General features: G+C 39.2%; 1 protein-coding gene across 1 annotated transcript in view; it reads right to left on the bottom strand.

Moving 5' to 3' along the window:
* Positions 1-2598, bottom strand: part of JPH1 (junctophilin 1) — a 620000-nt gene extending 617402 nt beyond the window's left edge. The window contains exon 1 of the mRNA XM_081501555.1: positions 2349-2598. The gene's annotated coding sequence lies outside the window, so the exon portion shown is untranslated. The remainder of the gene's footprint in view (positions 1-2348) is intronic.
* Between the last annotated feature and the right edge of the window lie 15874 nt (positions 2599-18472).

Below are 18472 nucleotides of genomic sequence, written 5' to 3'. Positions count from 1 at the left end.
GATGCAAAATCTTCCCTAAGTGTGGAAATGCACCTCATTTCCACACTCATCTCATTGGGAAGATTCCATGGAGAAGGAAAAGGCAACCGACTCCAGTATTCTTGCCTGGAAAACCCCATGGACAGAGGAGCCTTGTGGGCTATGGTCCATGGGGTTGCAAAGAGTCGGAAAAGACTGAAGCAATTTTGCACGCACGCACAGCAAGCATAAGGGACATGCTTGATGGTTCAGTGGTAAAGAATTCTCCTGCAATGCAGGAGCTGCAGAAGATGCAGTTTCAATTTCTGGGTTGGAAAGATCCAAAACAGGAGGAAACGGCAACCCACTCCAATATTCTTGCCTGGAGAATCCCATGAACAGTGGAGCCTGGCAGGCTACAGTACATCAGGTCGCACAGAATGGGACACGACTGAAACGACTGAGCACCCACACCCTTCACTTTACAAGGATAGAATCTAATAGGAGTTTAATAGTATTAGTTGTCTTGCAGTCTTGTCTGACTCTTTGTGACTCCACGGACTGTAGCCTGCCAGGCTTCTCTGTCCATGGAATTCTCCAGGCAAGAATACTGGAGTGGGTTGCTACTCCCCTCTCCAATGGATCTTCCAAACCCAGGAATCAAACCTGGGTCTCCTGCATTGCAGCCAGATTCTTTACTGTCTGAGCCAGTTTACATACACCAAAAAGATAACTAAAATGTATACTAAATATGCTATGATAATTCCATTATCACAGCTGAGAAGGAACAGTGAAAAATATTACTTAACTACCATTATTGCATAGTTACTTTACATAGAGCCACTGGACACTTTTTTTTTTTAACTTAGATTATTTCATTCAACATTTAAATTTTGTTCTTGAAAAATGTTTTCCAAAGTATGGCTACAATTAGCTATGGATTCCGTATTGGCTCAGATGGTAGGTATGGCTCAAAAATGAGCCATAAATTAGATTGAGGTTTTGTCATCTGGATGCATGTTTGCTCACATATAATAGTGAAAATTTTGACCATTGCATTTTATTGTTATTATAGGTTCTGGGAGGCAAAATTTTAAAAAACAAGATCACCATTAATGAATTTAATGGATTTGAACTGTAGGAAGTATTGGTGCGATTTATCTATAAAAGTATGAAAACTTTTTTCATGTTTTAAACAGTATTCTAATAGCGTTTTTGTGCTGTAATTAGCATACAACACACTGTATATTTAAACTACATGGCAGATAACAGTTAGCATATGAATACTCCTAAAGGAAATCAACCCTGAATATTCACTGGAAGGATTGATGCTGAAACTGAAGCTCCAATACTTTGGCCACCTGATGCAAAGAGCCAACTCCTTGGAAAAGACTCTGATGCTGGGAAAGATTGCAGGCAAAAGGAGAAGGGGAGGACAGAGGATGAGATGGATGGATGGCATCACCGGCTCGATGGACATGAGTTTGAGCCAACTCCAGGAGATAGTGAAGACTGGCAAGCCTGGTGTGCTGCAGTCCATGGGGTTGCAAAGAATCGGATATGACTTAGTGACGAAACAACAACATCTATAAAATACTCAGCATGATCAAGATAAGGAACATCTGCATCCATCGCTTCCAAAGTTCCCTCTGTTCTTCTATCCTGGGTTCCTCTGAAATTCTTGTTCCTAGGCAACCTATAATTGGCTTTCTGTGTGTATTTTGGTAGAGTGTTATGTAAATAAATTATATGCTATACATGCTATTTATGACAAGGATGAATCTCAAAATAATTATGCTGAGTGAAAAAAGCCAAACAAGAAAAGAATATATTTTTAGTAGTTTTTCAATCCAGAGAGTTTTGTGGTACTATTTATGTTCATGTTTTATCAAAAGAAGACCTTATAATTAGTTTAGTAAACTGTCAATTAATTTTGAAAAAAATTAAAAATTCTAATAATTTTGCAAAGTTAGTGTCACTAGCAAAACTTTATGTATATCAATTATACATAAACTAGCTAATGGCCAAGTGAAAGTGTTGCTTAGTCCTGTCTGACTCTGCAACCCTATGGACTGTAACCCGCCATGCTCCTCTGTCCATGGAATTCTCCAGGCAAGAATACTGGAGAGGGTTGCCATGCCCTCCTTCAGGGGACCTTCCAACCCAGGGATCAAACCCAGGTCTCTTACACTGCAAGCAGATTCTTTACTGTTTGAGCTACCAGGGAGGCCTGTTTTATCAAGAGAAGACCTTATAATTAGTTTAGTAAACAATTAATTTTGAAAAAATAAAAGATTCTAATAATTTTTCAAAGTTAGTGTCACCAGCAAAGCCTGTTAACAATTCCCTGGGAGTAAAAACATAATTTGGGTAATAAAATAAAGTCTAACCTTTTTTTTTTTTTCCCTCTGTGCTCAGTTGAATGTTGCTTGCTCACTGGGAGTCATAGGCAGAGGCCTTGAATCTGGCTCTTCAGACCGGCATTGCGGGTTGGAAATGGCCGTGTCAACGCCTCAGCTTTGCGGGCTGTGTGCAGAAGCGCTGCACACGGCACTCAATTCAGGCAGGTCATGTGCAGAGACACTGTGTCCGTTACTGAGATCTGGAGCTCTGAGCGGCACAGCAGTGCCAGCCTCGCGAGAACTCCGCCCCCTCTCGGGATGACAAGACGGATATAAAGTAGCCTCGCCAGGGAGAGCGAGAAGTGTGTGCTCTAAAGCAGGGGTCACCAACGTCTGAGATCTAATCCTTGATGATCTGAGGCGGAGCTGTAAAAGTGAAAGTTGGTCGCACAGCCATGTCCAACTCTTTGTAATTCCATGGACTGCTGCCTGTCCTTCTCCGCTGTCCATGGAATTCTCCACGCAAAAGTACTGGAGTGAGTTGCCACTGCCTTCTCCAGGGAATCTTCCCGACCGGGGAATTGACCCCAGGTCTCCCACATTGCAGGTGGATTCTTTACCAGCTGAGCCACAAGGGAAGCCTGATGTAATAATGATAGAAATAAAGTACACAATTGACATAACGCGCTTGAATCATCCCCAAACCACCCCCATTGTAACCCTGGTCTGTGGAACAATTGTCTTTCATGAAACTGGTCCCTGGTGCCAAAAAGGTTGTGGGCTACTGCTCTAGAACACAAGGTCACACTTCTTCAATCTTTAATCCAAGAACAAAGCTTTCCAGAATCCACATATATGGTATAGATGATCCTATGTGCAAAACAGAAATAGAAACACAGATATACAGAAAAAAGAGACACCAAGTGGGGAAAAAGGGAGGGTTCGATGAATTGGAAGATAGGAATTAACACATATACATGATTGATAGCACGGATAAAATAGATGGGGCTTCCTTGGTGACTCAGCGTTAAGAATCCGCCTGCAGTGCAGGAACCACAGAAGATGCAGGTTCGATCCCTGGGCTGGGAAAATCCCCCGAAGGAGGGCATGGCAACCCACTCCAGCATTCTTGCCTGGCAAATCCCATGGACAGAGGAGCTTAGTGGGCTATAGTCTATAGGGTCACAAAGAGTCAGACAGGACTGAAATGACTTAGCACACATGCATAAAATAGATAACTATTGAGAATCTTCTGTGTAGCTCAGGCAACTCCACTCAGTGCTCTGTGGTGACCCTAAATGGGAAGAAAATCCAAAATAGAAGGGAAACATGTATATGTATAGCTGATTCACTTTACTGTGCAGTAGAAACTAACAATATTGTAAAGCAACTACATCCAATAAAAATTAGGTTTTTTTTTAAAGGGTAAAGCTTTCTTTCGCTTCTTAACTCAACTAGGTCTCGTTCTATTTGCACTAGCAACACCAGATAGAAGGCCACTAGTCAATTTGACATGGTCAGTATCATTAGGGAGGAAAAGAAATTATAATCTTAAACAAGTGGTCTAATCAATGGGGTGAATTCCCCAATGTCTTAGATCTAACTATATAAATCTCAGTAAGACTTCATAGTGTAATAACCTTACTTAAAAAGTGAAAGTAAGAACAACTAAATACTCTATGATTCAACTTTAGCCAAAAATCTCAGAAGGGAATAAATGAAAACTGAAAAATACAATGTCAGTTTCTTTCTTTTTATGGGAAGGTATTGAACCTGACTTGCAAGATTCTTAGTAAACATCCTGCCAGCGAGAAAAACTATTGGAAGCCTGAAAGAGCAATGTTCTTTTTCATATTGATCAAATTATTAAAATATTATTTTTATGTTTTCATTGTAGATGCCTCATCTCTGTTCAGTGATCTCAGATTTTCCATGAGAATTCTGACCAAAATTCTCAAATTCTTTAATGGCAAGCAATTCTACTCTCCTAAATTATATGTTTAGATAATTTTAAGTGATTATAATAACTTTTAATTCTGCTTATTGACACATCTCAATGTATAGGTAACTAAATGAAGGCTGAAGGATTGATTGCATGCATGTATGAATTAATTAATTTATTCCCCTTGAATTCATTGCTTTTATAATCAGTGTGTGATCTCTACTTAAAGACCATATTACATCTCAACCTATATCTCAGTCTAAAGATGGTGGTCATAATTTCCAATACTAAAACTTCCATATCTACCTGGAAACATTGGTGACTCCCTAATACGACTCCCTTATCACGTAGCTAAGCAACTTACAGATTTCAAGACAAGCTGTCCACCAGTGATGAAGAACAGAGGTGAAGATAAAGTCAGATTTCAGTTATGTTTCTGATTTAAAACATCATTAACAGAGGAAATCTCAGTGTTTTATGAGAACATAGAATTGTACTGAATTCTAGATGGGCATGTGCTAGCAGAGAAGAAAAGGTAGATAATAAAATGAATTGCAAATGATAAGAACTTCACCAGTTAAAGGGAAGGGCATTCCAGAACAAAGGAATAGCATGTACAAATGCATCTGCAAAGTTAACAGAACACATTCTATTGATGAGTGATGCAATTCTTCTTGAACTTTTGCAAACCTTTGAAAACTCTTTGTTAAAATTTCTTCTAGAGCATAAACCTATGGTTGCCAGGGTGGAAGAATGGAGAGAAGAGATGATTAGGGAGTTTGGGATCAACATGTACACTCTGCTATATTTAAAATTACTAATCAACAAAGTCGTACTACATAGCACAGGGTTCTCAGCTCAATGTTATGTGGCAGCCAGGATGGGAGGGGAATTCAGGAGAGAATAGATACATGTATATGTATCACTGAGTCCCTTTGCTGTCCATCTGAAACTATCACAACATTGTTAATAGGCTATACTCCAATACAAAATAAAAAGGTTAAATTAAGACAACAATTATTTCTTCAACTTTATCTCACTAAAATTTTAAAGAGCATTTTTATTAATCAACTGATACATGTCACTCATTTTTATTAATCAATTGATATATGTCACTTCTTCATTAATAAAAGATTCTTTCTCCTAGAAGTGTTGGCAATATCCAACTGACCTTAGCCATCTTTTTCATTTGACCCCTCTCTGCATTTAATTACATATATTGCAAAATTTCTGGCTTGATTTTGTCCTAATGAGAAGAGATCCATAAAAATTTAACTGAAATCAACAAACTTTCAGAAACTACACGAAATAGTTAAAGAGAGACTCATTTTCATAGGCTTTAAGAATTGTTTTGGAAACCAGAGTTGTGAAAGGGCCAAGGATCGTTTTTGCAAATTCTCTGTATTTAAAGTTTAAGAGAAAGAAACAGGAGGGAGTCAGTATTTGGAGTATATGCTGAGTTTGGGACCTGCAGTGTGTCAGGTAGGTCATTTGGAGTTTGTTTGCACACGATACCCCTGTACCGTGGGTGACAAATGTCAGAACAGTTGAGGTCAATGATCAGACTCTCAGAGCATCAAAATTAAGAGTCTTGAACATTCAATTTCACTAGGAAGTTTTGTGTGTGGGGGGGTATGTATGTGTGTGTGCTCAGTCATGTCTGGTTCTTTGGGTCCCCATGGATTATAGCCCACCAAACTCATCTGTCCATGAGATTCTGCAGGCAAGAATACTGGAGAGGGTTGCCATTGCCTCCTCCAGAGGATCTTCCTGACTCAGAGATCAAACCCTCATTTCCTATGTCTCCTCTTTTGCTAGCAGATTCTTTACTGCTTGCGCTGTTGAGAATGCCATATATATATACATACATATAGATATTCCCCATATGCAGCCCATCCTCAGAAAACATTAATGTACACTTTCTTATTGTACTCTTTCCAGCTATGTCTTATTACTGTCACATGTAAACTCCCTGGCTTTATTTTCAGCTTGCTTCTTCTGGACTCTCAGAATGTCCTTGCCTCCTTCCTTATCCATTCAATACCTGTCTGATTTGACATGATTTACATCTTCCAGGGCCTTTCTGGACCCCTTCAGTTTCAAAAAGCTCTCACCTTCACTGTCCTCTTCTCCAACACTATGGTCTGTTCTCCTCAGTTCACCTTTAAAGGTAGTCTGCACTGTGACATCAAGATTTATGGATCCGTCATCTTCCCAGGTGGCTCAGTGGTAAAAAGCCAGGAGATGCAGGAGATGTGGGTTCAATCCCTTGGTCGGGAAGATCCCCTGGAGGAGGGCATGACAAACCACTCCAGTATTCTTGCTTGGAGAATCCCATGGACAGAGAAGCCTGGACGGCTACCATCCATGGGATTACAAAGAATCAGACATGACAGAGGGAGAACTTGCCACTTGCCATCTCCTCACTAGATCGCACATTTTGTATGGCAATGATACAGTAACTTCTCTGTGTTTCATAAAGTGTGGTTTCTGAAATAGGTCAAACCATTTGTTACATCCTCAATACATATTTGATGATTCAATGCATGAATGATAAAGGGTCAGTCTTGAGAACTACCTCAGGGAAAAGCTACCACCTCGAGATGATATTTTGACTTTCTTTCTAGTATTGATGTTTCTATTGGTGATGTCAAGAACTGGAGAGGAGGAGGTTTTGTGATGGCACCCCTCCTCCCAGAAAGAACACTAGAAAAAAACAGGAATGGAGCTGTTTTAATAGTGTAAGCCATGAGATGGCCCAGCAGAGGAACAGGGCCTGATTCCAACTGCCTACACCTCCTCCTCTGCAGACAGAAGGTAGAGCAACCTCACAGGAAAAGTGTCAGTATATAGTGGAGATAAGGAACTGGAGAATTTAGAAATAAAACTGGGTTAGGGCTTCAAGCCATACACCATATGGTGTTTAGTCTGGGTGTTTAATTTCTACAATTTCAGTAGAAATTAAGAAAAGTGTTAGTCTCTCAATTGTGTCTGACTCTTTGTGCCTCTGTGGACTGTATGTAGCCTACCAGGCTCCTGCGTCCATGGGATTCTCCGGGCAAGAATATTGGACTGGGTTGCCATTCCCTTCTCCAGGGGATCTTCCTGACCCAGAGATTGAACCCAGGTCTCCTGTATTGGAGACAGGTTCTTTACCATCTGAGCTACCAGGAAAACCTGGAATTAAGAAAGAAAAGTTACTGTAAGTGGCTTGTCTTCGATAATCAAAGCAGTTGTGATGTCCAATAGTTGTTAATATTTATTGAATACTTTCTATGTTCCGAGGCTCTTAAATATATTATATATGTAGGTAACATTGTACAGGCTTCCTGGTTGCTCAGTGGTAAAGAATCTGCCTGCCAGTGCAGGAGACGTGGGTTTAATACCTGGGTCGGGAAGATCCCCTGGAATAGGAAATGGCAACTCACTCCAGTATTCTTGCCTGGGAAGTCCCGTGGACAGAGGAGCCTAGCAGACTGCGGCCTATGGGGTCACAAAAGAGTTGGACACTACTGAGCAACTAAACAACAATGTTGTATAATTATGTTCATTTTAAAGATAAGAAATTTGAGGCATGGAGATGTTAAATCACTATGTGGTTTGACCTTGAGGTCAAGGTCAAACAGCAAGTAACTGAAAGAAGCAGCATGTGAACCCAGGTCAGAATGAAAATCTGTTGCTCTGAATGTAGATTTAGATTTTGTTAAATAGTTAATTAAGAAAAACACAGTTTTACAGACTAAATTGCAATTAGTTTGTAACCCACTTCCCCCCAAATCTTCACTACTCTTCTACCAGATTTCATGACTAAATGTCAGACTGTGTAAAACTTAAGGACCAGCACAATTGGTAGCAGTTAGGATTCTGAGAATATCAAGTGTTTTGGGTTTGGCACATCCTCCTAACACATTTTGCCAAGATTTTTCCCTTAATTTTTAAATCCCTGTGTATTTCAAGGGAAATATAATACATTCCTGATTCATTTACATTTAACTCATCAAGACTTTGGTAACAGTTATCTTATGGCCAAAAGCCATTTTCGCTCTGAGGAAGTCATGCTTTACTGACATCTAACTGCATCCAAGGAACAAAGATCAAGATCTCTTCTAACACTGAACAAAGCTAAAGTGGCTTCTACATAAAAAGGAACACATTTGAGTCAGTTGTAGTGAGGTGGATGAACCTAGAGCCTGTTACACAGAGGGAAGTAAGTCAGAAAGAGAAAAACAAATATCGCATATTTACATGCATAATGGAATCTAGAAAAACAGTACTGAAGATACTATTTACAGAGAAGAAATGGAAACGCAGACATACAGAATGGACTTGTGGACAGAGCGGGGGATGGAGAGGGTTGGATGAATTGAGAGGGTAGAATTGACACATATACGCTATCATGTGTAAAATAGATAGCTAGTAGGAAGCTGCTATACAACACAGGGAGCCCAGTTGGCCCTCTGTGGTGACCTAGAGAGGTGGGATGGGGGATGGGAGGCTCAAGTGGGAGAGGATGTATATATATATATGTGTGTATATATATATATATATATATACAATTATGATTGATTCAATTATGATTGTATATATATAAGTATATATATACAATTATGACTGTGGCAGAGACTGCCACAACATTGTAAAGTAATTATCCTCCAATTTAAAAGAAAGTGGCTTCTAAAACTGGAAAGCCAGTAGACTATTGGGTTAATTTATAGTGGCATTGTTGGAGGACTCTATCAGTGGACCATATGGCCTTGTTTGAATCTGCAACCCATAGTGTATTTTGGTTATGAAATAATGAAAACATTGATTTTTCAAGTCTATAAAAGCAGAATTTTCATACAAGATATTTCTGTACACATCCACGAGACATACGGTGGCTCAGACGGTAAAGAATCTGCCTGCAATGAAGGAGACCAGGTTAGATCCCTGAGTCAGGAAGATCCCCTGGAGAAGGGAATGTTAACCCACTCCAGTATTCTTGCCTGGAGAATCCCATGGACAGAGAGCCTGGAGGGCTGCAGTCCACGGACGGGGTCAGAAAGAGTTGAACACAACTGAGCGACTAACGCTCACTTTTTCAGTTTCATTACCTGAAACGTAGTCAGTTGTAAGGTATCTTAACTGTCTAAAACCAAGCTCTTTAAAAAACTAATGGATAAAGCAATAAAAAAATATTTCTTTAAAATGCCTAAAAATGTGTAGAAAACAAATATGTTTTTTCACACTTAGAGACTCAACAGTAATGTCAGGTTCTAAGTATTCAACATATTCTGGTTTGATGCCTATCTTTCTTAATAATCAAAGAGATACCTCTCAGGCCCTTGTTAGCATCTTCTTAGTTACCTAGTGGAGACTTCCCTGGCAGTCCACTGGTTAAGACTCTGTGCTTCCAATGCAGAGGGTGTGAATTCAATCCCTGGTTGGAGAACTAAGATCCCACATACTACACAGCATGGCCAAAAGAAGTATAAAGTTACCTAGTGAAATATTTCTTGGTTACTTCCAACTTTTGGCACCTATGAATAAAGCTGCTATAAACAAACATTTGTGTGTAGCTTCTTACATGGATAAGTTTCAAATACCTAGCTGTGTGATTACTGGGTTGTATGCTCAGAGCATGTTTACTTTTGTAAGAAACAGCCAAAATGTCTTTCAAAATGCCTTCTCTACTTTGTAATAGATACTTATTACTTAAATGTCATCTTGAGGGCCTGCGTGCTAAGTGGCTTCAGTCATGTCTGACTCTTTGGGACCCTATGGACTGTAGCCCACTGGGCTCCTCTGTCCATGGGATTCTCCAGGCAAGAATACTAGAGTCAGCTGCCATGCCCTCCTCCAGGGGATCTTCCCAACCCTGGGGGTTGCACCTTAGTCTCTTATATTTCCTGTATTGGGAGATGGGTTCTTTACCATTAGCACCACCTGGGAAGCCCAAATGTCATCTTGAGTCACCTTTAGTATAGTAACTAGAAAAATGCTCATTTTTATGTCTTATTTGTTCTTTGTGAATTACGCAATTATATTTGTGTATGTGTGTGTGTGTGTGTTACAGTGTGTATCACAATGGGAGTGATGTTTAAATAGCCTCTCACTCCTCTCATCCTCCTTTTCTCCTTCCCTGCACCACAGCTGGGCAATTAACATGAGTCTTAAGTCCATTGCTTATAATTAGGGAGAATAAAGGCTATAACCAGAGCTTTCTCACTCATAACTGATTACTTCTCAATTTCGTAGCTGCTTGGTTAAATTATGGTTGTAGAATCTATTATATCTTTTAAACTATTAACATTTTATATGTTGTACTTGTTCAACATTTATTCAACAGCTGCTTACTGATTTTGTATAATATGTCAAACATCAGATATTTATTCTCCCTTTGATCCATGAGATTAAACTCTAGGTTTTTGTAGGACCATGTTAGTCCCCTTCACAGCAAAATATTAATAATAATTTTCATAAGCAGGGATACAGTCTACTTTACCAATTCAAAATGTAGCATTTTACATCTGCAGAGTATAAGCATAGGTATACTGTAGACTTTTTTCTTTTTTAAATATATACTTATTTTTATTTATTTTTATTGTCTTATTTAACACAAAATTTCTGTTCTAGAGTCACTGTCCATACAATATATCATGTGCTTTTTCAGTGGTGTTGAAACCTGTGGGAGAATTTGTGTTTTTTCTTGAAACTTTTTCCTTGCTTGCTCTGTTGTTTCCCTTCCTCTGATCACTCATCTGTGACATTTGTTGGCCCCTCTTCCTCTGCCTGCTTTTTAAATACTGTTTCTCTTGTTTCCTGTCTTAGTAATTCTCCTCTCTCTCTCAACATGATCTTACTCCTCCACATTCTATTATACATTGACGAATCACAGCAGTTTAAACTCCAGTTCCTCCCTTTCTCATCCTCTAGGCTGAAATTCTATCTGCTTACTGAAAATTTGTCCCTGGAGGCCCTGCAGAACGCATATATTTAATGTTTTGTTGTTGTTCAGTCTCCAAGTCAGAGAAGGCAATGGCACCCCACTCCAGTACTCTTGCCTGGAAAATCCCATGGACGGAGGAGCCTGGTAGGCTACAGTCCATGGGGTCGCTAAGAGTTGGACGACTGAGCGACTTCACTTTCACTTTTCCCTTTCATGCACTGGAGAAGGAAATGGCAATCCACTCCAGTATTCTTGCCTGGAGAATCCCAGGGACGGCGGAGCCTGATGGGCTGCCGTCTATGGGGTCGCACAGAGTCGGACACGACTGAAGCGACTTAGCAGCAGCAGTAGCAGTCTCCAAGTTGTGTCTGACTCTTCGTGACCTCATGGACTGCAGCACGCCAGGCTTCCCCGATATTTAACTGGTCTAAAACTGTATTCATCACCTTCCACCAATTGCTCCCTTTTTCCTTCCTTCTTTCAACCCTTCCTTCCTCTTCTTTCCATCTTTCTTTGTTGAAATGGATACTTTATGCAGCTGTTAAAAACCAATTACAATCAAAACAAAGTAATTCCTCAGCAGCAACTGTTCCCCACAGTTATTTGTGTAACTTCCTACAAACATTCAGTGTAGACCATACATATATACGTTCATTGTCCATTTCTGGCACAAGTGATGATGTGTGCACTCTATCCTGCGTCTTGCTTTTCTCATTTAACATACTTTGGAAATTATTCCATGTCAGTAAACATACACCTGACTCATTGCTTTGAATGAATATAGCATGTATACACTTATATGAATACACATAGAATAACCTGTTGGTGGACAGCTTCATTTGTTTCTTATTTCTGCTACTGCAAAAATGCTAAAATTAATGGCGAATGCATGCTGTGCATTTATCTATAGGTTGGATACGTAGACAATAAAATTATTCAGTCAAAGAGAAATACAATTAAATTTTAATAAATATACTTAATTTATCTCCAGTTCACATCCATATCCACATCCCGGTCAAAATATTTTTATCAAGTCTTCAGAGTTTGCATATTTGATAGGAGAAAAATGATACCCTAACATAGATTAGTTTTAATTTCTCATCTTATGAGTGGCTTTTAAAATTAATTTTACATGATTTCAAATGATTTTTTTATCTGACTCTTGTATTTTTTCTTATATGTGAATAACCTCTTCGTTTTGTAAATATATCAGCTCCTTGTCTGGAGTATTTATTTTAAAACACCTTTTCACAGTTTGTCATTTACCTTTTCCAATTGGTTTGGCATACGTTTTTCTTGCAGGGCAGGACTTGCTAAATTTTTATGAAATAAAATTAACTTTGTTATATTTTAATAGCTTAAGTGCTGATGCTGTGCTAGATTTATGAAAAAATTGTTAAAGTTTTTCTTTTTTAATACTTGATATGGTATAAGTAACAGTAAAGTTACACATTTTTAAAACTTTGGTATGAATTATCTATTTTGCCAATTGGGCCTGTAAATGTGTTGGGGGAGTGGTCTTTAACATCTTTCTGAAATTGTTGGTAACTTTCAATTCTCTAGTTCTTGGGTAGTTTGTTTAAAGACATTTTTACTTTAATTAGGCTTTCAAATATAATTGCATAACTTTGAGCAAGACAGTATTTCATACTTCTTTTAATTCCCAAATGTCTTTGATTACTCATTCAGCATTTGTATTTTGTGTGTTTGTGATAACAATCTAATTTGATTATCTATATTTTTAATGTTATTTGACTTAATAAAAAATTGTGATTGGAATTATTTTTACTGGTTTTAAAATATATTAATTCTATTTTTATCTTCACTTATTTCTTCTGTGCTTTCTGTTGATTATTTTTATTTTTATCAATCCCTTAGTTGAATCTGTATTTATGTTTATGCCTCTTTTATTAATGTGAATGATTAAAGCTATTAATTTTTTCTGATTTTCCTATATCTGTTAGGTTTTCATATGTACAGTTTTCATTATTGTCAAATTCTATACATTTTTAGGTAGTTTACTTCCACTTTGACATATTATTTAAGAGAACATTTTCTTTTAGATCTCTATGTGGAAGACTGTGTGTTGTCTACTTTATCTCATTTTGCTATTAAACCTTATTTATATTTTCTTATGGTTAGATGAGTCTACATACTATTTTCTACATTTTGAAAAAATAAAAATTTGCTTTTTGAGTAAGTTCAACAGTCTCTTTTATGCAACTATGACATCAACTCTGAATTCTCCCTCATACCTTCTTGTCTTCCCCTTTACCATGGGGTGCTTGTTCAGTTGTGTCTGACTCTTTGCAACTCCATGGCCTGTAGCCCACCAGGCTCCTCTGCCCATGGAGTTTTCAGGCAAGAATACTGAAGTAGAGAGGGACAGGGTGGGGCGGGAGGTGGGACGGAGGTTCAGGATGGTGGGAAATATGTACACCCATGGCTAATTCATGTCATGTCACCACAATATTGTAATTAGCCTCCTATCAAAATAAATTAATTAGCTTTAAAAAAAGTGAATCTGGGAAAAGGGGAAAAAAAAGAATACTGGAGTGGGTTGCCATTTCCTGCTCCAGGGAATCTCCCGATCTAGGGATCGAACCCACAACTCATCTGTCTCCTGCATGGCAGGCAGTCTTTACCACTGTGCCACCTGGGAAGTCCCTTGCCATAGGGTACATAGGGGATTTATAATGTGTTCTGAAATAATCATAAGTGCAGAATCTGATGTGTGTGGCATCATTTGATTTTGCTCACCTTCAATACAGTGAAAATCTGTCCTCTAAATCTTAAACATTAGTCTTAGACTTTAGTGTCCTTAGTGCATTTTATCTATAGCCCTGAAATTAAAAGATGCTTGCTCCTTGGAAGAAAAGCTATGACAAACCTAGATAGCACATTAAAAAGCAGAGACATTACTTTGCTGACAAAGGTCCATCTAGTCAAAACTATGTTTTTTCCAGTAGTCATGTATGGATGTGAGAGTTGGACTATAAAGAAAGCTGAGCGCCGAAGAATTGATGCTTTTAAACTATAGTCTTGGAGAATAGAGAGTCCCTTGGACTGCAAGGATATCAAACCAGTCTATCCTAAAGGAAATCAGTCTTGAATATTCATTGGAAGGACTGATGCTAAAGCTAAAATTCCCATACTTTGGCCACCTGATGTGAAGAACTGACTCATGATGCTGGGAAAAATTGAAGGCAGGAGAAGGGGATAACAGAGGATGAGATGGCTGGATGGCATCACCAACTCAGTGGACATTAGTTTGAGTAAGCTCTGGGAGTTGGTGATGGACAGGGAAGCCTGATGTGCTGCAGTCCAAGGGGTTGCAAAGCGTTAGACATGATTGAGTGACTGAACTGAGCTAAACTGATTCATATTCTTGCCATGGCCTCCACTTGTCATATTCATTTATATTGTGACCTTCAACATCTTCACTAAGGGATATAATTAAAAGTGATTGGTTTACGTGAAATAGCTCTCTCTCTCTCTCTCTCTCTCTATATATATATATATATACATACATACATATATATATGTATATTTACCACCAACACTACCATACATATACATGTATACAAGATGGTGGAGGTGATGTAGTTGCTAAGTCATTTCTGACTCTTGTAACCCCATGGACTGAGGCCTGTCAGGCTCCCCTCACCATGGGATTTCCCAGGCAAGAATACTGGAGTGGGTTGCCATTTCCTTCTCCAGGAGATCTTCTTGACCCAGGGGTTGAACCTGCATCTCCCGCATTGCAGATGGATCCTTTACCACTGAGCTTCCAGGGAATCCATATATATATATAGTCACACATATGTGTATGGACTGTATGGGCCACCCCGTGGCCTATAGGCCACCAGGCTCCTCTGTCCATGGAATTTTCCAGGCAAGAATACTGGAGTGGGTTGCCATTTCCTTCTCCAGGGGATCTTCCCAATCCAGGGATCGAACCCAGGTCTCCCGCATTTCAGGCAGATGCTTTACCCTCTGAGGCACCTGACTGAGTGGTTCATATGTATACCTATATGTACACAAATATCTCTGTGTATATAGATAGATACTCACAGGTAGAAGTGCATAGCCTCAATGAGTTTGTAAAGGAAAATGAGACTTCATTAGACCTAAACTGAATAATTAACAATTAACAACTTTGCACTAAAAAACCACATTTTTCTTAGTAACCATGTAAGATATTCATAGACTGTTCCATACTGAGAATAAACATGAACTTGTAAATCCTTAAGAAATAAATTGTGTTCAATCAGAGAAAAATAAAGAATAACTTTAGTAGTTTACAAGAGAAAACTGTTTTTTTTCCTATGTGTATATTAATTTTTATGGAGAAACCTAGAGTTCAGCATGACCCCTGTGTGCCTGAGCTACTGGGTCTGTGGGAAGTGTCTGGAGTACCAGTTTAGAGGTTACAGCCTATGTCAGCAAATTGCAGGGAAACACTGGGGAACCTTACTGTTAGAGCAAGCGGTGGCTTCCCTGGTGGCTCAAATGGTAAAGAATTCGCTTGCAATACAGGAGACTCAGGTTCAATCCCTGGTCAGGAAGATCCCCTGAAGGGAACGGTTACCCACACAAGAATATCCAGTATTCTTGTCTGGAGAATTCAATGGACCGGAGGAGCCAGGCAGGCTGCATTCCATGGGGTTGCAAAGAGTCAGACATGACCAAGGGACTAACACTTTCACTTTCAGCAAGAGGTGGAAATAAGTTTGAGGGCAGCCTGAGAAGAAGTAAATTTTCACTGGAGAGTATAGAATGCATAACACATGGCTCTGAGAAGTAGGGGCTGTGGCAAAATTATGGATATTGTTAGCAGGCATACTAGGGATTTAGGCTCTGTGCAAGAAAAAGGGGTACAAGCTGAGGTCAGCAAGAATATGTGAGGACCACAGAAGGGACACACTTCCCTTAGTGCCAGGACAATTCAGAAACTACCCTCATCTACCTCTTTCCTTCCTCACTAAGGATTCTGAGCCAGGGACCTAGATCACTCCCTTCTGGTCATAAGGGAAGGGGAAGATGAAGCTGGAGAAATCCTTATAGAGTATAAGTAGTTACCCAAAGGGGACTGAGCTCAAACAGAGTCTGACTGAGTCACATTAAACAGCAAGCTTATGTTTGCTACAACAACTGAAATAGAAGTTTTATGAACAAAATAACTTCATTTATGGAGAAATAAAAAAAATTACTTTCAGTGTATCTGTGTAAGTACATGTCCTCACCAACTCTCTAGGTGTGCCATCAACTTTGGAGAAACACATGTTCTATTCATTTTCTCAGATATCTCCAAGAGCAGAATTGTCTCTTTCCTAGTCTCAATTATGTGAGTCACCAGTCTCTCAATTTCCATTGTCAGAAAGCTTAGTTTTATCCTAGAATATGTCCCTCATTCTCCACATCCAATTTTTCATGAAGTGTTACTGATTTTATCTCAGAAATATTTCCTGCATTGGATCTTTTTCTATTTCCACTGCCTCTGTGACCCTCATCATGCCTCAAAACTATTGCAACAGCTATTTATTATTCCAAATTTCTTTCTCTTCTCCAATGTGTTGCCAGGTATCTTTCCCCAAAAACGAATTTAATTTTCTTTCTCCTCTGTTTACAACTTATGCTAACTTCTTACTGACCACTGTATAAAATTCCAACAACTCACCATGATATTCAGAGCCTGTCACCACCTGCTCTATCGCTGGTGTCCCCCTCAACACTCTTTGCTTGATCCAACCACAAGGAACTTCTCATTGTTCACTGTCTACAAAATCTATTCTCATGACTTGATGGCTGTTTACCCTCTGAGTTCTACATGGCTAACTGTCTGTACTGTCTGTCCCATTTACCCATCAATTATAGCTGTTTAGCTACAGTGACTGTATGTTGAAGTTTTATAAGTGTAAGTAAGTGTTAGTCGCTCAGTCATGTCCAACTGTCTGCGATCCCATGGACTGTAGCCCACCAGGCTCCTCTGTCCATGGGGATTCTCCAGGCAAGAATATTGGAGTGGGTTGCCATTCCCTTTCTCCAGGGGATCTTCCCAACCCAGGGATCAAACCTGGGTCTCCCACATTGTGTGCAGATTCTTTACCATCTGAGTCACAGGTGAAGTTTTATACACTTTTTTAAATGTATTTTTATCAAATTTATTTTTATTAAAATTGTTTTGCATATAGGCATTTGATTCAAAGGGCAACCATTATTAAAAGACATATTAAACAAAAATACAAAGAGCATCTCCACAATCCTGCTCCCCAGAGAGATCTGTTTTTAACTTTCTTTTCTGTTGTTACTTCTCTTTACCTCCACTAAATAGTGACTTCCTTTAATGGAACCACTTTAATTTAGCTAAAGTGAAGTGGTTCTATTAGCCATGGCCAGAGAACATGGCTTTTTTTGGTTAAAATGAGCTGGTCATAAGGATTTGGTCATAGAAAAAAAGTTTCATACCATTTATTCAGTTGCTATGTAGCAAGCACCATATTTCACATTAATACACATTATTTAATTTAATTTTTAGAATCATGGAGGACAATCTTTTAAAGAGAGCAACTTTACTCAAGAAGTCTCTATGTTATTATTATTATTGCATAGTTACATTATTTAATTGTCCAGCTACAAAGACTGAAGTTGTACAACACTGTTCTTCTCAGTTCAGTTCAGTTCAGTCGCTCAGTCGTGTCCGACTTGTGCCACCTCATGAATCGCAGCACACCAGGCCTCCCTGTCCATCACCAACACCTGGAGTCTACCCAAACCCATGTCCATCAGGTTGGTGATGCCATCCAGCCATCTCATCCTCTGTTGTCACCTTCTCTTCCTGCCCCCAATCCTTCCTAGCATTAGGGTCTTTTCCAATGAGTCAACTCTTCGCATCAGGTGGCCAAAGTATTGGAGTTTCAGCTTCAGCATCAGTCCTTCCAATGAACATACAGGACTGATCTCCTTTAGGATGGACTGGTTGGATCTTCCTGCAGTCCAAGGGACTCTCGAGAGTCTTCTCCAACACCACAGTTCAAAAGCATCAATTCTTTGGCGCTCAGCTTTCTTCATTGTCCAAATCTCACATCCATACATGACTACTGGAAAAACCATAGCCTTGACTAGATGGACCTTTGTTGGCAAAGTAATGTCTCTGCTTTTAAATATGTTATCTAGGTTGGTCATAACCTTTCTTCCAGGGAGTAAGCATCTTTGAATTTCATGGCTGCAATCACCATCTTCAGTGATTTTGGAGCCCAGAAAAATAAAGTCTGACACTGTTTCCAATGTTTCCCCATCTAT

Source organism: Giraffa tippelskirchi, chromosome 6, assembly GCF_054371585.1.
Source record: "Giraffa tippelskirchi isolate mGirTip1 chromosome 6, T2T-mGirTip1v1.2.pri, whole genome shotgun sequence".
Lineage (NCBI taxonomy): Eukaryota > Metazoa > Chordata > Mammalia > Artiodactyla > Giraffidae > Giraffa > Giraffa tippelskirchi.
The sequence above is the reverse complement of the archived record's forward strand: the minus strand, read 5'-3'. Positions and strand labels throughout refer to the sequence as shown.